Source organism: Hesperophylax consimilis, chromosome 5 (genome assembly GCF_061612785.1).
Source record: "Hesperophylax consimilis isolate HC1 chromosome 5, BYU_Hcon_1.0, whole genome shotgun sequence".
NCBI classification, from domain to species: Eukaryota; Metazoa; Arthropoda; class Insecta; order Trichoptera; family Limnephilidae; genus Hesperophylax; species Hesperophylax consimilis.
Window position 1 is genome coordinate 32,828,400 of NC_142840.1, and position 24,366 is coordinate 32,852,765.

General features: G+C 33.8%; 1 protein-coding gene across 2 annotated transcripts in view; it reads left to right on the forward strand.

The window, feature by feature from the left end:
- Window positions 1-24,366, forward strand: part of LOC149423813 (uncharacterized) — a 319,628-nt gene that overhangs the window by 24,118 nt on the left and 271,144 nt on the right. The window lies entirely within an intron of this gene.

Genomic DNA, 24,366 nt, shown 5'->3' on the forward strand with positions numbered 1-24,366 from the left:
CGAAAGCACGTGAACTTTTTCAAAATTGAGTCCAAAAATAAACTGGTAGGTAATTACTTTCCAAACCATATAGATTTAGTAAAATACAAAAATAACTTTATATGAATGAAAATACAAAAACGATTTAAAAAAAAATGGGAATATGGGAAAGGAATGAAGCGCAAACCATTCGTTCTTTTACCATGATTACTGATTCGGCTCGCAAGTGTATACGCGCCATTATAATACTTACTTGGTTCAGAAGTTGGATTTTATGATCGAATGATTTTTTTTACATGTACACCACACAAAAGACACAACTGCTCCCAACGGTCTGGAAACAGTGAGACTGTGGCTTCTCCAATATGATATTTTACGGGGCTAAAGGTTACGAGTAAAGGAAGAAGATGGGAAGGAGGAAAGCGGAGAAGTACCTGGCTATTCAGATATTGTCACTAAATAAGGCTAAAACAACGTTTTATTTCTGAATACTATAAATAATTTTCTTACACCAGGGCGATACTTTTATGCGTTTTATACTCGGCAAATATCCTAAAGTAAACATATATCCTAAATTATTGATGACGGCCGGCATAGTCCAGTGGTAACGCATTGGACTGCCATTCCGAAGGTCGCGGGTTCGAACCCGGCGTGCGCAAATAAATTTTATTTGATTAATTTGTGTTATTTCACAATTAATTAATTAAAATAATATACAGTATATTTGCGGCACGTTCCAGAGTGGAAGATACTACCAGTATCGCCCTGGTGTAAGACCACCATTCAGAATTGAAACGTTGCTCCAAATGGCTTTAACCGTGTTTAGTGACTAGATCTGAATAGCCAGGTACTTCCCCACCTTCCTCTTTCCCTTCCCCACTTACCTTCAGCCTCACAACATCCCCCAATTGGGGATGCCATAGTCTCACTGGCTCCAGACGGGAGCAGTTGGGACTCTTGTGAGGTATTCACTATAAAAAATAAAATAAATATCAAAATACAACTCTCTTAACGGACTGGATTTTTTAAAGAATTTGAATAATTCATCGATTTTCCGAATAAGTCCGAATCAAGTTTATCACTATGCAAGTACTGTGAAATAAACGGTTCACGATTAAATAAAACGGAACTTTAATACAACTTTCATGGAACTTTAATTTTTACTTTGAAATTTAATGAATCTTCCGAATTATGTGAAACATACCGTCCTAGTCTCAAATCTTTACAACGCGCGTACATTGAAATGATAAAGTTACCAATTATAATACAGCGGAAACAAAACACAGTTACAAAAAAATCGATAACCATTAAAGTGTATAAGTTAATAACAGATTATAAACTTACCAACCGATTACGACTAATTCTATAAATTACGATTTAATGGTGATTAACAAGTATTTGCCATGAATTAAACTGATTTGATTGGATATAATTTAAGTGTTCCATGAATATAACAGCTTACTATTTTCGAGTTCAATACCGTTGAGGACCTTTGATTAAAACGGTTGCGGTTTTTAGAATCAAGCTAGAATAGTTTAGAGTTCAAAAGAAAACTTAAACGGATTATTACTCAAAGAGACCCGCCCATAATAACTTCAGGATTAATTCTTGGTTTCCATAAAGGCAAACGAGAAATTGATACTTTGAAAGCTTTACCGGTTGACCTGAAAAATACGACTTGCAATACCCATATACATCCACTCATTAATTGGATGGAGAGGTGCATATGAAAGCCCTCGTAAAAGTGGTACAAAGAACATTTTTTTATTATTTAATTTGCAAGGTGTGTACATGATGTATAAAGTGTAAATTCAAATATTTTCACGGCCCTCCTCACTATGGATTTCTGTTCTGAAGCGGCCTGTAGTTTTTAAACTTTTGTACCTACTTAGTTTCAAGTTGTATGTACATCGTCTTCATAATGTCTGTGAGTAGAATATTACTTTGTTCTCTCAGCCATGTTTCTACTTGTGTTTTAAATATGTTAATTTTGATTATTTTTATTGTTTGATTTGGTAGAGCATTGTATAAATTCGTAGCAACGAATTTAATTTTTATTTGTCCAAAAGATGAATTCAAACTGGGAGTAACCAATATATTTTGGCTTATTGTTCTGGTTGAGTATTTATGTTGGGCAGTGCAGTATTTAGATATATGAATATATAGATATTTTAATATTAAAAATTTTCTTTAGTAGTTATTTAAAGTAATTTTGAAAAAAAACCTGCATTCCCATCAGCAAAACTGTTAAGTCGTGTAAAAAAAATATTATTAGAATAGATTCTATTTTACAAATATTCAAAGATCTCACATTCAAAATAATTTAAAATGCTGAAATATCATCAAGAAAATGCAGTAATTTTATTTCAAAGCATATTTATATTTTTTGATATAACATTCTTGTATTTAAATAAATATATTATTGTATACAGAGAAAACTTACTGATATGAAGTTACATTTATTAAAAATCTGTACAAATTATTTGTTTTCCTGTTAAAAACGGGACTGCAGGCCTTTAACGAATGAATTGACGGAGTTCCTAACAAAGTATTAGTCAAATGCTAAGATTTTTTGAGGACGGCGGAAAACGTGTTCATACAAATATTTATTCTGATAATTGATATTAACATTCTGATATTGTCGCATTCCATCATGATGTTTATTAGGAAAGAACACCTTGTTATTGATATAATCTGAAAAACTTATATGTTTCAGGAAATTGGCATGCTATCATTTTTTAACATGATTAGGATCACTCCCGCACCAAATTCAAGCGCTAATTCTCTTCATTGGCATAGAAATACTTAGAAATGTTAATTTTTAAATTTTGTTATGCCATTTTTTATGAATATTTTTGCAACAACGTTATAATTTACGCATCATGGCTTGGCCTATTTCAGCATATCGCTCGCCATACACTACCGATGGGAATGAATTGCTATCGATGTACTGAAATAGGCCAAGCCACCAGTTTATAGGGTGGTCTGTCACATACACTGAATAAAACAAAAACAAAAAATTAGATAACAAAGATAATTTTTTTTTATTCAAATAAACAATTTATACACGGTGTACTTAATTAACCGTACTACGATAAGTTTGCTCAATATAAAATATATTACAATATCTTGCAGACATATATTACGCTATAAAAAAATTGTCGTAAAATCCGCCTACTCCGAATACCAAATAACCAGGCGAGTAGTAAATTTCCACCATAAAAAAACCTATTTATAAATAACATACTTTAAGAATGTACTTACCTACGTACAAAGTTTTTTTTCCATAACACACAAGAACCGCATCGTACAGAGTTATTTAAAATATTGTTTTATTTTTGTATGGTAAAACAGTACATTAAGATAAAAATGATTTAATTTTTTTAAATGGGAAACCGCACAATAGTCCCAATTGCTCTCAATCGTTTAGAGCCAGTGAGACTGTGGCGTCCCCAACCTGGTTATGTTGTGAGGCTGAAGGTAGTGGGGAGGGGAAGGAGACAGAAAAGAGGAAGGTGAGTAAATATAATACATATCTTTTTACTTGCGCATGCCGGGATTTGAACCTGCGACCTCCAGCTTGCTAGTCAAGAGCCTTACCCGTCAACCACGAGGTACATAACATATACATATAAGGTAACTACGACATTCCTAAAAGGAGTACGGATTGCTAGGTTGATCCTTAAATTTTCGGATCTAACATTTATTCGTGGTGGAATTCGTTATGATAATATATTTAAAAAATTCGCCTTGGTAATATAATGAAACTATTCGTCATGATAATATATTGAAACAAATCGTCATTACAATATATTGAAACAAATCGTCATTATAATATATTGAAAAAATTCGTTATGATAATATAATGAAACAATTTTAAACTTTTTCCACTTATTTTATTTTCGACCGTTACCGGTTTCTGCCTATTATGGCCATCTTCGGACTGGCACAATTATTCCTTAAACTATATTTATTTATTTATTTAGACATTCACAATAAATTTTACTACAAGTTATAAGTATAAAATATTAAATTATATATGGTTAATGTACATATATCCTTAAACCGTCTGGCATGAAAATTATTTTTCTTAATATTTTTAAAATCTATTTTTATTTTTTTTTGTGTGACACAAAACAAAGTAAATTTTCTTTAACCTCTTTAAATAAAATAAGTCGAAAAAAATTAAAAATCGTTTTAAACTTAATAGTGCAAAAACCATAATTTAAGTAAATTATTTGAACTTGTGACGACCAATTTACCATATTTACTGACAATAAAATGAGATATAAAAAGCAATCTATCACTATCATTAAATATTAAAAGGTAAAAAAAAATACATAAGAAATTTTTTTAAACCAGATATAAATACTTTTTCTTTAATCTTACCCTTATTTTAGCACGTATAAAATCGCTACCCGCTACTGATATTCTGTATAGTAATTTTGTGAAAATAAGCATACCCGCAGTATGTAATTTAAATGAACGCTAAGCCCATAGACTTATCCATAAGTACCTACCTACGCAGTTTTCAAGTCACCTTTTCCGAGGTCTAATCTCAAATCACGGCATTCACGCGCTTTCTTTTGCCTTCGGGTCCAAAGCTCTAATGTGAACACTAATGTTACTTTAGAATTTTCAATGTAAAGTGATTTCTCCCTCCCTACCTCATCCCCGATCCCGACATCGACGGGTCTAATCCCGCAGATCAATAGCTCGTTTCATTGGCAGGAAAGCTTTACGTAATACCAGTTGCAATATTTCCACACAATGTGAGCTGGGAACTTTAAAGGGAAAATTGGCAGATTTCTCCGCCAAGGCAGGCGGTTTTGGTATTTTTATTTTATGACTTCGCCAAACTTTTCAAGCTAAAAAATATTTTTCTTATCATCATTTTAGATTTAAAACGTTCTTATATTGAATTTTGGCTTGGAAAAAATCATTTTTTTTATAAAACATTATCAGTAAATTTTTTTTTAAATTATTTAATCCGTATCAGGTGGTAACATTTTTAACACCCAGGTTAGTCATTCGGGTTACGAAATGCAATGTTTTTTACTAAAATTTATGAATTTTTATCGATAAGTGTATTCAAAAATATTTTTGAAAGAGGAATACATATGGTAGTTAGTCCTATAATTTCTACACTGAAATAAATCCTGACTTCTAGTATTACGTTGAAAAAGATATCTGTAACCTTTTTTATCTCCACTAAGATTTTTTAATACTCCTTTGTTATTTTTTTTGGTTTGCTAGAAGATTGAACATTCTTTCATGGAACTGGAGTCAACAACAGTAACAACTGAGTTAAATAACGATTGGGTAGGACCAAAATTTATTTTGTATATAATGTCATCCGATTTTAGAAAAATGCTTATACGTACGAGAGTCGTGATTGCCACCAAAATATGATTATGATGCTAAAATAGAATGCATTGTCATCAAAACCGAGTATATCTGCCGAATTTCAGGTCGATCGGATGTTGGGAAGTAGTTTAATTTCTACTTCCAATATTTGCATTCATTCCTTCATTCATTCACGAAAGCAAAAATGAAATTAAAAAAATATCATCATGCCAATATTCTTGGTATAAAAAATAGCAGTTCACCCTGCACAACTTGGTTTCGGTACTGGTGTGAAGAATATTTAGACTACAATGACAGTAATAGGTAGGTGGATACCTAAATATTAAATTTATAATATTAAATACATTGATGTAGCAACCCTCGGAATCCTAAATACAGTAATGTATCATAATTCATAAATAGAAATTACATATTTTATCTGAGTACTAGCTATCTCATTATTCAGAGATATTTTAATGTTTTTTGCTGAAGAAGTCTTATCAAAAGCACGAATAAAAGCTCGCCTTACCTGTAATTTTATTTCGAGGATTCCAAGCAAAAACACGCTCAGCGTGCAAAACAGAATTTCAAAGAATTTGAAGGCATTGTGCTTACTCTATGAATTGTCTCATTCCTCTTCCATTATTGAAAAGTAAAAATATTTATTATGCACAATGCCTTCAGAATCGAAAGAAACACGGAATTGGCACACGGTTATTCGTTATCGCGCATAAATTATTATTTTATATGTAGGCAAACCACCACTCGGCATACAAATGGAGTACGCTAGCGAAATACCCCAAGTAAAGGAAATACATTACTTACATCTCTCAGGCGACTTTTTAGGGAATATTTTTGATAGACGGTCTCCCATTCCCCATGGACGCCAGGCTCCGCTAGTGTAAGTTATTACCTTTACCGGAGTGTCGTTTTTATTAGGGACGTAAGTTTTCTTGGAATGCTTTACCATTTTATGATTACATCCCTCCGGGACAGGAGAATTGAATTGCGGTTTTCTTACAGCATCAGCATTCTAGTATAGACACCTCGCTGTTGTCTCTTGTCTCCAGCAACAACGAACCAAAAGTGGCTTTCAAACGAACATAAAAACTGCGCAAACGGCTTTATTTATCCGCAAAAATAATAAGAAGAAACAAGGACTGCGGTATTCAGCTTTAAATCTCTTTATACTTGCAAAACTTTAGAATTGTCGGCGTAATGGATATTATATTCAAACTATGATTGCATTAAAAGTTTGCGGAAGTCGTAAAAAAGTGGCATTCATCATGATAGTATGTTAAAATACTGAAAGCAAATGGTAGGCATCGCTATTTGCGAGAAGGGTTGGGTACCGCCGCCCCGGGAACCATTTATTGGATAGCCAAAATCTCTGCCATAGGTCGCCTCAAATGGTTCGCTACGTTTGGTGACTTAGCAGGGGTGCCCGAGTTCATCGGGTGGAGTGTGTTCAGGATGTGCCTACCCATCAGCTGCGTGGCATGCCAGATGGGGAGAAGCTAGTTTGGAGAGACCCTTTGACCTCTCCAACTGGTCTATCGACCTATCGCTTTGCGCCGCAGTGGGGGGGATATGTTCATATGCCCATCACTCCTGGACATACAGATCCCTTGATTCCTACACAACCCTCACACCTTTTAACATTGCAGAACTTCCCCTAACGCTTCCCAAAATTATGACTTTTGTGGTTAGTGTAAAAAAAATCACAAAAAAAAATCAGATCGTAAACCGATGGAAAGTGGATTAAGGCTCCTATGAATGTTAGAGGGAGAGAGCTAATTTAAAAAAAAAACAATTATAGTTAATATAAATAGAAGCGAAAGCATTCAATTAAGGCGATGCACTACGTCGTGTAATATTTTAAATTGAGCCGCTATCAATAACAACCCTTACGTAGATAGCGATAAGGTTTAAATTCCCGCTTCACACCATCCGCATGTTGTGATTTATGCAAGAAAAAAACATGGCCGAAAAGTGTCTTTTATTTTATTTTGTGGATGTTTAGGCATAAATATTTAATTTTTTTTCGATCATTTTATAAATAACTTAATTTGCCACATTATACAATAAAATCATAACCGAAAATGGGTTCGTAAGTAGGAGATTTTGAACTTTAAATCAGTTTTCACAGGCCTTTACATTATTTTTTTCTGGGCTTATAAAAAGACTTATCTAAAAATACTCGATTATTGCAAAGGCCAAGATGTATTCTACTCGCAGTATTTTATTAAAGCATCTGAAACATGACCAAATTTTCAAACCAAAAACACATGATTTTGCATTACTACGTATGGCATCGCCTTAAGGGTGACTTATTTAAAATAGAGGAAAAATCTACCAACAAATGTCTCAAGTGGCATTTAAATAAATACTGAGAATTTTTCATACCTATAACATGTTAAATAATCGAACCAGATGTGTGTTTTTTATAATTTCATAATCTTTTTCACGATTTTTTCTATCGAGGGAATTTCATATAATTATTGCATATCTATGGGTATTTAATTTAAAAAAATTAAAAATGTTTGAGAGCTTTACTTTGAAGTTTTCAAGGAAAGTATTTTATATTTCAAATCCGTATCTTAATGTCATCTGTCAGTTTCTTCTGTGTATTGGTCAGCCTATCTGAGTTTGAGTCGAAAGCCTTCATTTAACCAAACACTAACTAATTGTTCGTACCAAAAAACTACTGCCAGAGTTGACATTACGACCTGCTATGTATTCCATAAGGTCTAGCATAGCATGACAAGAGGTATGGTGTTAAATGATATCTCTAGGTCTACTGACGTTTTTAACAATGGCCAAGAAGGTTTCAAGGGTCATTTTAGGCAAGAACTGTAAAATTTTTATCATTAAATTTCATGTACTTGTTTTTAATTTATGTAAATTGTTCCATGTAATAGCAATATAAAACTGTAATAAAAAAAATAAAAATAGCAGGTTTCTTGGTAAGTTTTTTAGATTCTCACGGCCAAAAGTATTTTTGTTGTTTGTTTTTGGGGTGTTATGCCGTGTTGCGCTAACTCCTTCTTTAGCCGACGTTTCGGACAGCGTTGCAGTGTCCATCATCAGGGCAGATCCGGTAGATCCGAAGATGTGTAAATTTTGGTTGTCGAGTTTGTGCTTATTTGTTTGTGGCCTGGGTCCGTCAGTCGTCTGGGCCACAAACAAATAAGCACAAACTCGACAACCAAAATTTACACATCTTCGGATCTACCGGATCTGCCCTGATGATGGACACTGCAACGCTGTCCGAAACGTCGGCTAAAGAAAGAGTTAGCGCAACACGGCATAACACCCCAAAAACAAATAGCAGGTTTCTTTATCGTATAATGAACCCACAGGAATGCGAGTGTTTTAAGATCAAAACCAAGTTTGCTGAACGATGTAGAAGTGAAAATAGCTACCCTGTGCGTAGGAAAATAGAGGTAGATAGCAAAAGACTAAAAGAATTACTAGATTTGAATGACGATGTACTTCCTCATTTTCCTTTTTTCTATCTCCTTAACTTTCCCACTACCTTCAGACTCACAACACAGTGCAATTGGGGATGCAATAGTTTCACTGGCTATGGACGGTTGGAAGCTGTGTTCAACTAATAAAAAATACATAGTCTTATAATTCGATAACTCTTCCAAAATTTCTGCACTCGCCCCCTCGAAACGAGTTACAAATATTTTCTTCGTCTAATGGTATTAAATACAAGTCTATTTGATTAAGGGATAGAGTCACGATTGGTTGCACATTTCGATTAACGTCAATTCCGGCGTGAAATTCTACGAGAAATCCAGCTTCGTGTTAATATCCACGCAAGAGGTTTGCCAAGCCAGCCGATGGCACGTGACCTCTATCCACTACTTTATTATATCTACTCATAATATAGGTAGAACTTAACTCTTTAATGAGTAGGTACATAATTCAAGCGAATATTTTTAAAGATTGAAGTCGAAGGAAGTCTCCAAAAAAATTATCAAATTAAAAAAATAAGCATTTCAAATCCAGACAAGTGATAAGTAGCTTCCCATAGTGCACACGGTGTCTAGAAACTAATGAATTTAAATGAAATATTAAGTCGATTTAGTGGTGTAATTTGCTAGAGAGTAAATATCAGCTGTTTAATGTCTTTTAAAATGCGCCAAAGCTTAGAAGCTTTTCGGTTCTAAAAGGTTTTTTTAACCCTTTAGTTGACAAAATAAAGGAATTAAAAGTTTTTAAAAAGTCAACATTTTTTTATTTTTTACTTACTATAATGCATCTTCTTTTATGAATCGATGTAATAAATGGTGTAATAAATGTACATATATATTTTTTTATTTTGGCTGAGGATTGATTCCCATGGACTGGCTCTTAACTGCTGTGAACTTTAATTTTTTTTTTGATTTGATTGAGGGTTAAACCTTCCTCTCCAGGAAGGAGTCAACCGCTGTAACAACTAAACTATATTCCAATTGGGTAGGACGAACATTTGTTTCGTATATTAACTGCTGTAATGTCAACCAAATTCAGAGAAATGCGTTTATGTTGCGTGTATATGCGTCATTGCGTGCATTGCTATCGACAACGAGTCTATCTGCAGAGTTTCAGATCGATCAGATGTCGGGAAGTGGGTTAGTTTCCACTTCTAGGATTTGCCATTATTCACTCACTAAAACCAACATGAAATCCTAACAGATGTACTTAAAAAAACGATGCTCACTCAACTCGACGTACATTCTGCAGTTTTCGGCTTGTTCCATTAATTTCCGGAAACAGTGTTCAGTGACAAAAAATTCTATATTTGAAATGGTATACTTTTGTAGGCCATTTTTAAAAGTTGAAATGTTCAAATCAAATTACATTCCGTTATATTTCACGGACAATAGTAATATTTTAATAATGCCAGCCCGGACTTGACTTGCGTTTCGCTTTCCGAAAATCATTTGAACGAAACTCGCGTTAAGTAATTTCACATTCCACCATTATATTTTTCACAAAGTTAGTTACGTAGATGTACTTACAACGTTTCTTGAAATGAAATGTAAATTCTTGGTGTAATTTAAGCACGGTCAGAACTACGGTAGTGCAAGAAAATACATTACGGACATTTTGAATTATTCCGACAGCGAATTTAGATCGACGATTTTCAAACTACGTAAAAAATATCGCGTTTCAACAATTTTTAAAACGTATATTGAATTAATGATAATGTATTTATGAAGGTTAGAAGATGAAGACAAGGCACGAACAAATAAATCAAAAACTTCATATCAAGATGTCAGAATAATAGAAGAGTGTGTACATGACGATTTATGAATGTGAATGAAATAAAAAGTATTTGCTCTCGTTTATCCTCTCTATATACCCCTGCGGATAAACGGTGTTTATAAGTCATAAAATTCGTTAACCAAAACATTCCCAATCCTGAATTCCTATTCCATGAATTATTTGAAAAGCGGAAAAGCTGCGGAACAATTAAGAAAATTTAAGTTTTGGGTTTTGTTTGGTTGGGTTAGGCTATGCTTTCATATTATCTGGAATCATTTTAAAAACTTAAACTAACCTAACTCTTTAAAATGATTCCACGTTAGAATACCAGCATCTTTTTAATCTATAATAAAAGGCAGTCAAATGTTTAAAACTTTGATGAAATGTCATTGAACATCAGTAAAATATTGAAATATTCGTACAAAACCAAATCAAAATACAAAAACTCGACAAACTTACCTGTGAACCTTTCAGCCAGTGACGCTCTCAGTGTCTAGGCTTTTTATATAGAGAGGTTCTGGTTCAACAAGCGCCTCCCAATCGATGATGAGTAGGTACTTAAATAATAAAATCAACAAAATTTTTAAGCATGAAAGCACTCGCAGAACTCAGATAATTGACAATAATTACATTGGCAGAGGTAGGGGTTGGCGCTGAGATTGACTGATTTGATAGATGTCATTTCTGAGACCGACAGTATTCTAACTGACAGTAAATAAATACCTTCAATATTATAAGCTGTCAGTTAGATACATCAACAGAATAGTAATTATAGGAAATAGTAAATAACTAGTGAGACCCGTGTAAGATCAGAGGATAATCATAGAGGCGATATTAAGTACTTATATATTGTTGAAAAGTGTAACGTGAGTACCAGTGCGTGGGGACTAACTGGAGGTAAAAGAGTGGAAACAATTTTTCCGCTTCGCGTCTAATAATCTTTCTACAATTCTCAAATTATGTATCACGACATATCAATTCTATATTGAAAATGGCAATAGTGGAGTGATACGTATAGACAGCCTTCTTCAGAATTCCTGATCTGAATTTAATTGGAAAGTCTGTTATTGAATTTAGTTTCATTTTGAATGTAGGCTTAGAAAGAACTCCACCATTGAAAACACTATAATAATGCACGTTAGTTACACACTAGTTAATAGTGCTTTAAATGTCGCAATGTAGGTACACGAAAAAGTCAATATCAGCGGTAAAGTCTTGAAGGTCACAGAGCTTACGATCAAATTTCAGGGCCAACATTACTATTTCCAGCTTGAAATGTCGTTTCCACTATGAGCTATAAAGCCTTAAAATATCAATTTAGCTGTCATAAATGAAGGTGATACGAAATATTTTTCAAATGTTCATTTAGATAAAATATACCCTGAGAAGCATGCATTCCATATAGGCACATAAGCATTGCTTACCCTACCGTATTCGCATAAAAATTAAACAAATTATTGCTAAAAATAAATGAAAACTTTCAAAAAACGCGTGAAGTTCCGCTGTGAATTGCAGCTACCTCACTGCCCTTCTAAAACGCGGCATAAGCATTAATTATGGATACCCAAGTGCCAACGTTAGAGTAGATCATTCAAAGTTTACATTTTACGCATAATGTTATGTACGTGTATGCTGTGAGCTGTGTACGCGTTCAAGTGATGACGCTTTTGTGTCAGTTTTTTGTAAGTGTTTAGGCAGTGCTTGTGGAAAAAAATTCAATTAACGACATCTGTTGATACCTCAATTAACTTGTAGAACGTTGTTAACGAAATAATTTTCATGTTATGTTAGTTTTCTTTAATTTTTTTGTGCGTCCATAAAAAAAAGTTGTATTATAGGTATCCATTAATTAATTACGAGGTTATTTGGAAAATTGATGTGGCTTAGATAATTCCAACTAACACTGGCTAAAGCGGCTTGGCCAATGTTATCTACAACTTACCACGTATATGTAAAATATGTATTTATTACACCCACTAACAAATTTCTTGACTATATTTCTCATTTTCTTTTATATTACAATTCAATTTATTTTCTGTCATCTCGAAATAAGTTAGGCCTAGTGAGGTGGCTTAATCCAAAAAAGGCATTTATTTTTAATACATGTATTTTCTTTTCTTATAAAATTGAGAAAAATTGTATGTTATGTTAAAATTAAAAAAAAAATACAAAATGTGCTTTTTGAAAAACCGCCGTGGGTTTTTTAATAATTTCAAAGTATCGTGTCGACCGGAAAGTTTATGAATCCTAAACAGATGATATGGAATAGAATAGGACTAGACTAATTGCAATACGTACGAATGTTTCTCAACACGAATTGTAATGTTGCCTTCCACCATGTTTCATTTCTGTACGTTAAACACCGCGCGGAGAATTCTACTCTATACTTCATGTAATGGACATTCCTGCAAATTATGTATTATGCTTCGTGTTACTAACGGAAATTGAATTTTCGTAAATGGAAACATGTTTTAAAGGAAAGATTGAAAAAGTAACCAAATTAGAATTGGTATCTTTACATTTGCACGAAACCTAATGAAATGTAATCGACGTGCAAATGTTGAAAATTCGTCGTGTAAATTAGAATTGGTATCTTTTCATTTGCACGAATCGTCGTGCAAATGTTGAACATTATTTAGGATTTCATTATATTTTTAGCTCTGCTTTATTTTTTTTCGTATATTTATAAATAAAGCCTTTACAAATTTGGTGTAATGCTTAGATTTTTTCATTTTATTAAATATTTTATTCAAAGACCCTAAATTTAAGAATTATTCATAGAAACATTTAGATCTGCCTCTTAGAATAATACTGGTGTAACTACCTCTATGTAATTTTGAGGAAAATAGCATTTTGTAAAATATTCTTGAATCACCTAAAAACCATTAATAATTTACATTTTTTTAAAGAAACAAGTTGTATAATATAATATATATGGATATAAACCAATATTACACTGATTGTTCATATATTCAACGTGTCTAGTGTAATCTGATTTTTCCATAAAATTGGAGTTGCACCGCTTTTATTCTAATGACACAACATAAATGTTATTTTGGATATTCGACAAATTAGCATTTGATGGTGTTAAATGTTTTTTAGTAATGTAACAAGACTTTTACAATAAAACTTTACATTTTATAGTACGTATTCTGAGTTCATCTTATTTTTTTTACATAATGATAACTATTTCCGAATTATACACCAAACGTCGCCTTGCACTTTAGCGTACGTACCTAATTAATTGGGTTTAGTTTTGTACAAAAGACGTAGGTAAATCCATCTAATTCAGCTTAATGTTAATCGTATGCCTCCATTGAATTGAATCTTAAAGACTTAAACACTATTTTCTTACTAATTACCTTCTGTCTCTGGTTATAATATTATCAAAGCGTTATGAATAAGTCTTTGAATGAATATGTTTTGGTGGAGAGAGTATGCCTGCTTCGCGTTGTAATCTCTTGCCGAAAACATAAGCCAACGCAGAATCAAGTTGTTTCGGGGGCACAAGTGGGAAGGGGGCACGTTAGATTTATGCCCTCGGAAAAATACACGGGCCCTCCGGTTTCGGGCCTAGTTTACAAACTACCTACTTAGAAATAACGGCCACATTGACCAGATACACAAATACAGGAGAAGAAAAACTTTCACCGGCACCGCCTTTGTCGGAGGTTTATTCCATTATTTCCTTTTTATATGGCCGTGCCGAGTCTGGATGCGGTCTAACATGAGACATTTGCATACGAATGGATCGCGACTTCGAAGATCGTTGAGTCGGCACTTTCTGAATGGCCTTCGCTTAGTTTGCGACGTACATTACACCCACCCTGTGTGTTGAGCTGTAGGATCTGTACTCCCGGTCCCATCCTGTGATCTGTACCAACCGTACACAGAAATACTGTGCTAGGAACTCCTACAGGGCCGTGCTTAAGTAGGTGATACCCACTCCAGGAATTGATGTGAAAACTCTACACATTACTTCTCTGTCATGCTGCATTAACAAATCAATCTCCGCGATGTTAACTTACCTGTCCTGTAAATTCTGTTTAAACATTCGACAGCACATAATTCAGTAAGGTTTAGTGAGCGAACCGAATATGAAATATATTCAATGGTTTAACTTCCCTCATCCTTAATTTGACACTTTGGGTATATTGGTTGCATAATAATAATAGTTGATGACGTCCAGAAAGTGATTAATCAAAGTATCATGAAAAATGGAGCAAGATGTATTGGCGTATGGCTGCAATGTGAAATGAATATTTTTATTGTATAGGTTTTGCAAAGCTAGCAGCCTGTATATGACGCCCACTAAAATTAGCCGCCCTAGGCAGCTGTCTAGGTTTCTCAGACCTAAATACGGCCCTACCAACAAACGGGGCTGGCATGGTGGGATTACATGAGAGGTATAATATTGCAGTGACGTTTGTGTTAAATCGCGGAGAGGGATTAGACTAACGGTGAGGTTTGGAGGAACTTCTCCACTCTATTTTTGAGCAATGCTAATGTGTCAGATTCTGGGGAATTCAAGGCTCATTCACGAAACTTATGGTTTCAGTATGGAAATTACTGGAAATATACTGAGTTTATTATATCTGTGATTCAGTAGCATATGTCTGTGTTTGCCTATCCCTTCACCGCGTTCGCGTTTAATTGTGGGATTTCATACCTGAACAAGGTAGGCCAGAAACATTTTAATAATGAGCAGTGGGTTGGCAACCTTCTCAGACTGAAGTAACAACGAAATGTAATATATCTACACCTTACAACATTAATTAAAAAATATATTAATATGAAAAAGAGTTACAAATTATTTATTTTTTTTACAAGGTCAAATCACAATGAAATAAAAAATTTTCCAGGTCATAAAACCACTTTCTGACAAAGAAATTATATTTATTTTGCGACAAAACTCCACAACATCCTTCCCCCTGATATAAGGAGAACAGAATATTTGAATGGTTACAAATCAACAATAAATATCTGGCTGAAAGAGATTAATGAAAAAACCCTGAAAAAACGACATAGAAAACTAATAAATTTGAAATGAATAACTTTAGTCCACATCAGCACAAATATGATTTAAGATTTTTACGGCCAAAAGTGTTTTTGTTATTTTTTTTTGGGGTGTTATGCCGTGTTGCGCTAACTCCTTCTTTAGCCAACGTCTCGGACAGCATTGCAGTGTCCATCATGCCCTGATGATGGACACTGCAATGCTGTGCGAAACGTTAGCTAAAGAAGGAGTTAGCGAAACACGGCATAACACCCCAAAAACAAATAACAAAAACACCTCAGCACAGGTCACCCTAGTGAAAAGGACTAAGAAATACAATTTACTATACATATAGTTAATATTTTGTATGTACAATTTTTAAATAGTCCCAATAATTAAAAAAAATTACCTGATTAGGTATCATACCTCTTCTAAGGTCTACACATTATTATCATTTTACATTAATCCATGATGATTTGAAGCTTTAATATAAAAATAAATAACGATTATAGCTTAGTGTGTTGCTGCTGTTAGTGGTTGTGTTCTCTCTTTCTGTTGACTTGACCCAATTTTTTTTAAAGCTAAGTTTTATTTTGTTTTTGAATTACTACTTGAATAATATTATACAATATTGGAACTAAGTAGTTCTGTCGATCAATTTGCGATACATTTAGTAAATTGTGTACTTTATGCAGCAGCTGGGACGTTTTATGCTAATTTGGAAAAAAGCCATTATTTGTAGACCAGAAGAGAGATCTTCACGTCTGCAAGAAAAGTTAAGTCTTTGGAATTGAATCTAGGATGATTTCAGTTACACTAGATAGGAGTATATAATAATATATATGCAATTGAGACATCTTATTTCACATATGTGAAGACTTAAAATCCCATTTTACCATCATCTATTTGATAATGAATAAATTGCAAATCTTGGAAGCGATCCAATCCCGAAGTTCGATGACAATCCATTCTATCATCTTTTCGATATTACAGCAGTTAATATACGAAATAAATGTCAGTCCCACACGATCGGCACCTGGTAAGGTCAGTTGCGCGGTTTATTTCGATCCCCGAGTAGGAAGATTCGATCCTCAGTCAAACCAAATTTAAAAAAAATCATGTAATTAAGACATTTAAAACAGATGTATTACATTTAAAAAAAACTTGTTTCTTAAGGGTTGATTTTTTAAATAGAGAAAGTGAACCAAACAATAAAATAAATAAGCAAAATTTACGAATACTATCAAAAGCCGAAATCAGACAAAAGGAACCACATAAATTTATTATTTGAAGGTACCTACTATCGATGGACAAAAGAGTCGATGTTATTCTTTCCAAAAATAAGATTGATTAACTCCAGTCCTAAACGTTTCCGTATACAATAGGCAATCACGACATGATCACATCACATCACGATATTGATGCGACATTCTCACGGGTAATTCGTTCTAATCGAATTTTTCCTAAATCTGCGCGTCGGGCAATACTCCAAAACTCGGCCTGTTTTTATGACTCTGTTTGAGAATGTTGCCTACCGTATATAGAATACAGTAGGACCATCAAAATGGTATAGTTTTCCCTCACTGTATTGGTTTTACGTCAGATTATAGAGCAAACTCCAGTATAACTCCAGTCCTAAAAATGATGGACAAAAGAGTCGATGTTATTCTTTCCAAAAATAAGATTGATTAACTCCAGTCCTAAACGTTTCCGTATACAATAGGCAATCACGACATGATCACATCACATCACGATATTGATGCGACATTCTCACGGGTAATTCGTTCTAATCGAATTTTTCCTAAATCTGCGCGTCGGGCAATACTCCAAAACTCGGCCTGTTTTTATGACTCTGTTTGAGAATGTTGCCTACCGTATATAGAATACAGTAGGACCATCAAAATGGTATAGTTTTCCCTCACTGTATTGGTTTTACGTCAGATTATAGAGCAAACTCCAGTATAACTCCAGTCCTAAACGTTTCCGTATACAATAGGCAATCACGACATGATCACATCACATCACGATATTGATGCGACATTCTCACGGGTAATTCGTTCTAATCGAATTTTTCCTAAATCTGCGCGTCGGGCAATACTCCAAAACTCGGCCTGTTTTTATGACTCTGTTTGAGAATGTTGCCTACCGTATATAGAATACAGTAGGACCATCAAAATGGTATAGTTTTCCCTCACTGTATTGGTTTTACGTCAGATTATAGAGCACTGGGATACAGCATAAAAATAAACACATTTATTATTTATCACTAACTTGAATTCTTTCGTGATAGAAAAATAGAGTTTTAAAAACTACATACCAGTTAAAAGATGGAAATGATTATCTGAAACCTTAACAAACGGAATATATTTTATATTCGGTGTTAATTATTCCATAAAATGGTAAAGGACAAGACTGTAAAAGATAGAAGATGCTGTTTATCTATGTAGTATAAAAATACTTACGTGAGATCTGTTGTCGTCTTTAAGGATTAAATGTGTGATTCTACAGAGAGAAATACATTTTAAACGTCTTAAAGTTGATGTCGTGTGTGGGGAGGTAAGCGCGAACGTTTCTGTAGAGGTAATATAAAACTATAATAACTCGGCTAAAAAGTAGTAAATGCGCTACCATCATTATATTTAGAAACAACTATTTTCGACTTACCGGATTCGACTCGTATCCAGAAACGGGATCATATCTCAGAAATTTATTATTGGATTCAAGGGATCAAGTGTTGTTTTATCAATAAGACACAAATACAAAAAAATAAATTAACTAAAAAAATTAATAAACACAAAAAAAATATTTGTTACCCTTTGTGCTATGTATAAAAAATCTTTTCTTAAACATAAGTTTACCAAAAAAAAATTAATATTTGACAAGTTCTAGCATTTCACCTAAAAATGTAGACAAATTTGTCTCGACGCCATCTAGTGAGAGAGTTAGCACTTACAATGCCTTTCTCATATAAAATAAAGTTGGTGTTTTTCAGGTGAAAAAATGTAACAAGCAGTAATTGTTGAATGAAACACTAGTATATATTGAATTATTTCGCGGATAAGAGATAAGCCGCCATAGCTCAGTGGTCAGAGCTGTCGACCGGAAATCGAAGGGACACGGGTTCGAGTCCCGTTGGCGTCATGTATCTTTTATCAGGAGATTTTTCAATGTGGATGAGTGTTTCAGGTGAATAATTATTGCTTGTAAAATAAAAGACACAAATCGTTGAATTTGAAAAATTTGGAAAATTTTACAATTTTCTTAAAACATCGCCATATATTATGAGAGCAAAGGGCAACCACAAAAATTGAATCCTAAAGAGAATGACAACAAAAACGCTGAACCGAACCCAAAACCAATGCTAACTCTTGCGAAATTCCTTGAACTTGGACTAATAAATGATTTGGACAAACCAATCAAAAAACCGCACGAGGGAACACTTGTACAGATTTCATATTTGCAAGGGGTATTATGACGTCATATGTATCCTACTTCTCATACCATTATTTTTATTTAATTTCATTCTTTCTTATGATATATTTATATTTTATACACATCTCTCGGATCAGAAAATCAATTGTTTCTGATATTGAAAAGTTTGGATTTTCATACCACCGTGTTTAAAACAATAACGTTAATCCCACAGTTTTAACTACAGTTGTTATTTTAAAGATTTTGAATATTTAATGGCATTTTAAAAGTTCGTTTCTTCGCAGCGGACGCTTAAATTCGTGACAGATAGTAGCATAAAATGGCCGTCACTTTTAAAATATAGAATCACAAACCCGATTTTTTAAACACAATGAAAAGAACCAAGAAAATCACAAATCACTTCACAAAGCTTATTGTTTTTTCATCATTGATTCTCTATATAAAAAAATACAGCTTTTGGTACAATATTTACCCGTTGGCTGAAACATTTTTTATATTTTATTTTAGCAATAAAAATAAGTGTCTGACTTTTTGCTTCTTATATTATTTATTCAGAAAGCTTATTTCTCAGAATCAAGTCGTCTGCTTTCTTGTTTTTTCTTCAAGTCTAAAAATTTTTCTTTTATAACTATATTTATGTACTTATCTGGATATAAAGTTATATAATGCTGTTTTAAAAAAGGTTTTTAGTACTTTCGACGTTGACATAAAAAATACAACTTTTCATGAAATGTCGTAATTTAATATTAATTTATTTATTATTGTACATTTGATATGAAAAATGATGAGTTCTATTTTAGGACAAATAATGAATACATGTATTTTGGATATAATGATATTATGACAAGTAAAATGTAGGTCGAGGATAAGCTGCAACATAGGCGTGAATACACTATGGCCCAATCGACATAAGTTTCTTATTAGGCAGTGCCTTTTCTAATATTAAATTAAAAATTAACAAAAAAATTCTGTGGGTTATATATAGGGTTTTTGCAATAAGAGGTGTTATGTGTATTTAATTCCGGCCAAATGATTTTTTATGGCCGGAATTGGATGGTATTGATCTGGACAACGTTTACTTTCAACAAGACGGCGCTACGTGCCACACAAGCAACGAAACCATTGATCTTTTACGGGAAGAGTTTGCGGACCGTGTTATCTCTCGAATAGGTGATCACAATTGGCCACCGAGATCTTGTGATTTAACACCTTGCGACTTCTTCCTTTCAGGCCACGTGAAAGAGAAGGTCTACGCCAACAGCCCAGCGTCGATTTAAGACCTCAAAGATGGAATTCGTTAGGCTATCGAGGACATAAGGCAGCCACTTTGCGATTTGGTACTGGAAAATTTCATGAAAAGGATATTGTCTTGTAGGCGTGGTCGTGGTGTTCATGTGACTGATGTTATTTTTATGATTTAAGATTTTCACGGCCAAAAGTATTTTTGTTATTTGTTTTTGGGGTGTTATGCCGTGTTTCGCTAACTCCTTCTTTAGCCAACGTTTTGGAAAGCATTGCAGTGCAACACATCTGCCCTGATGATGGACACTGCAATGCTGTCCGAAACTTTGGCTAAAGAAGGAGTTAGCGAAACACGGCATAACACCCCAAAAACAAATAACATAAAAGATGTTATTTTTCACTATAAACGGTATACCTTCCTCTTTGTAATGAAATAAACATTCGATCATGTATATTAAAAAATGGCATTTTTCGTTGAATTTCAAAATAACACCTCTTATTGGAAAACCCTATAGTAAAGGCGAATAGAAGGAAAACCTGGAAAATAATTTAAAGCAAAGATTTTAATAATTATATTTCCAGGCGATGGAAATAAATTATCAGATGAGATTTTTTAATATATCTCCAAATCTGTTTGGCCTTAATCTAATATCCACTGTACTATCATATATACGAGTACTTATATCTGTACTCCGCCATGCGTTGCTGTGGGTCAGTCTGTCTGTTCAGATAGAGAAATAATAGCGCGTTTTGCTTTTACGTCCAACAGATGGCGCTATTTTTTTTTAAAGCACGTTTTCACCTGTCACAGGTGACGTCTCTTTAATATAGGTATATTACAACACGCATATTCGAATGTTGTGTTATAATTTCAAAGCAATTGGTGAAGACCTTTCGGAGATTTAAGATTTTATAAAAACCAAAATTATTTTATTTGTTTATATAGATAGATAATTTACAGGACGGAAGGATGACAATTCACGCAGTTTTAGTTGTATGTGCATCATGCACATTTATATTGCTTTCACCGCCCTTGCCCGGAGTTGCCCGGGTGTTAGAATTTAGATATACCCTACATAATTAAAATTAGATAAGTAGATTGAATGTACTACTCGGATTTGCCCGAGTTTTTATAAATATTTTTTCCTAGTGAAACAATGAAAAATGAATAAGAATAAAAAATTATGTATATTTAAAAGCTCCATGGTTCATGATGGAAATAACTTTTCGATATTAAAACAATTACAAACAGAATATGCCACGTATATTTCTTGACGCCACAGTTCACCATTCGAAATCTCTTTTAATTAACTCCTTATGTACCGCAGTAAAGACCTAACTACTGTCCGGAGCAAGTGGGATTATCGCGTCCCCAATTGGGGTATAATGTGAGGCAGAAGGAGGTGTGACTGTGTAAGGGAAGAATATAGTAAATAGGATTGTGAGGAAATTATCTATTTAGATCTGGTCAACTACGGTTAAAATCAATAATTGATTCAAGCCACGTTTTGATTCTGAATGATTCCACCAATACGAAAGAATGTATTCTGGATTCAGTTTTTACACAGATTTTCAATGTAAAAATTCTGTAAAATTTTTGTTGCATATTAAAAAAAAACTATTCCGCACAGTTAAGTGCAGGTGCTGGGAGGGTGTGGTGTCCAGGGGGTGATGTGGGGTGACCATATTTTCCTCAGGCTTGGTTGGAGAAGTGCAACGGAGCGAAATTTGTAACGGGATAACACACGTTTATGCCAATGGGGAGGGTGCATTTATTTTGCGCAGGGTCTTGAAGGCAAGGTACCTGCCATACAAAGTTTCATTTAATTAGGTTACATATAGAAATATGATTTAAAGAGATTAATTTTGATACACATAATTTTTAAATATAGATTCACAAAACGATCCAATTGCTTTCAAATATTATTTGTTTTTAAATATTTTTTTATGTCATTACCGCAAGACATTTTAACTTTCAGGTAAAATGAGAGAAAGGAAATGAGATTCAGATCTGGACACTTCCAACTTTTAGATTCGGAATGGTTGCCTTTTAACAGGTATAATTTTTTAATCTCATCTCGCCTTTTCTTCAACATGATGTTGTAACACGTTTAGAAAAATGTTTAAAAAATATGCGACAGTTTGAAAGGCAGCAAGAAAAACATCATTTTTTGCCAATATCCTAAAAATAACTTTTTAGGATGAGCCATTTTTTTGCAAATCGTCATTAATTTTTATAAGCTTTTACCCCATATCGGGATGATCATAGTCTTACTAGCTTCGGGCAGTTGGTCACAAAATATATAAAGAAGCAAAATGTCAATAATTAATTATCAATACTCTTGCTGTAGGTCACTCCAAGTTCTTTAAGTTTGTTTGGTGACTTATCAGAGATGCCCGGGTTCGCTGTGTGAGGTTTTTGAAGTCTTGCTCTATGCTACAAGGTGGTCCGATTCTGAAGAGATTGGTTGATGGAGACTCTTTAACCTCTCCAGCCGGACACTTTTGACCTATCGCCTTGCACCACAGTGGGAGGGATGGATTTATACGTCTATCACTCCTGGACAAATTGACCCTCAGATTCCTACCCCCCCCTCATACCCTTTTCCTTATCAGAACTCTCTTTCCACTCCTTTCCCTGAAAAGACCTTCCACCGCATCCACAAAGATAACATAGGCCTTAAGGATTTTTTTCCCTCAGAGCCTCCTATGTGGAGCTAATGAAAAAAAACTCAAATATTATGTAGTTTTGCAAGGAAAGCATATAACGCACACGAGAAAAAATTTATTATGTTGAAATAATTGTGTATTTTTATTGAAATGTAAGAGAATCAGAAAAATGTCATGATTACATGAATCCTTTAATTATGAAATCTCAAAAAAAATGGATAATGTTAGTTTGTTTGTCCACTTTTTTGAATTATAATAAATTTAAGATAAAAAATCTTCAAATGCCAATTGGGAATCAGTGACTTTAGAGATTTCGCACTGTAGAAATAGAGTATCGCTGAGTTCTTGGGATATACAACGTATTATACCGCCTGTGAATCAAGGCCCGTATTCATTCCGCATGCAATTCTAATACTAATCAATTACTTTTGCGATTGTAAGGACCAAGACGGCGGAAGGTATGAAGCGGGATTATTCGGCTCAAGTATTGCAAGTTTTGCCGAGTCGGTTTTGTACAATTCGCTACCGGGAACACAATCCCAGCAAAATCCTGTTCATCGAGAATCTAATCTTTAGATCGCTCCACGAAGCGATAACAAAATAAGTTTGCCGGTAAGAAAGCATTTCCGCATCGAAAAGCATCGAACATTAACTTTCAGTTCTTTCAAACTGCTAAACAATACCATTCCCTTCTTATGATTGTTTCGCTGCTGGTTTTTTTACCCTGCTCCAGCGGGTTCTTTAGATCGAAGCTTTATGGATGCCATTTTTGCTTTTCTGGGAGCAATCTTAGTACGTGAGATCAAGTTGCTGGCAATATTAAGAATCGCCATTTCGAGTGGACGTGGATGTCTGAATGGGTTAAAATAAATGATTTGTTTCATTTTTTGGACGGAATTCTCGGAGTTCGCTAACGGTTACATAAAAATAATATCATCGAGATTACTAAGTTTTTATGAAGAAACAAAAAATTATTCTTTTTTTTTTTTTTTTTTTTTTTTTCATTAAGTCCACTTCTAGCGGAGATATTTATGGATTATATTGAAAATATAATTCTTAAATCTCCCTTAGCTAAACATATAGTATATTATGTCCGATACGTAGACGACATCCTTATATGTTGGAATGGTACCAACCGACAGTTAGATATCTTTACTAATTGGGCCAACACCGTTAATAATAAAATCTGCTTCACAGTTGAACATGAGATTGAAGGTAAAATAAACTTTTTAGATCTGACAATTGGTAAAAGTAATAATAAACATACCTTTGAAATATTTAGAAAACCAACTTTTACAGATACAACAATAAATTCAAATTCAAATCATCCTTGGTCTCATAAATTATCAGCGTACCATTCAATGGTACATAGACTCATTAACATTCCCTTAGACAATAAAGCTTATGTAAAAGAAAAGGAAACGATAAAAACGATCGCG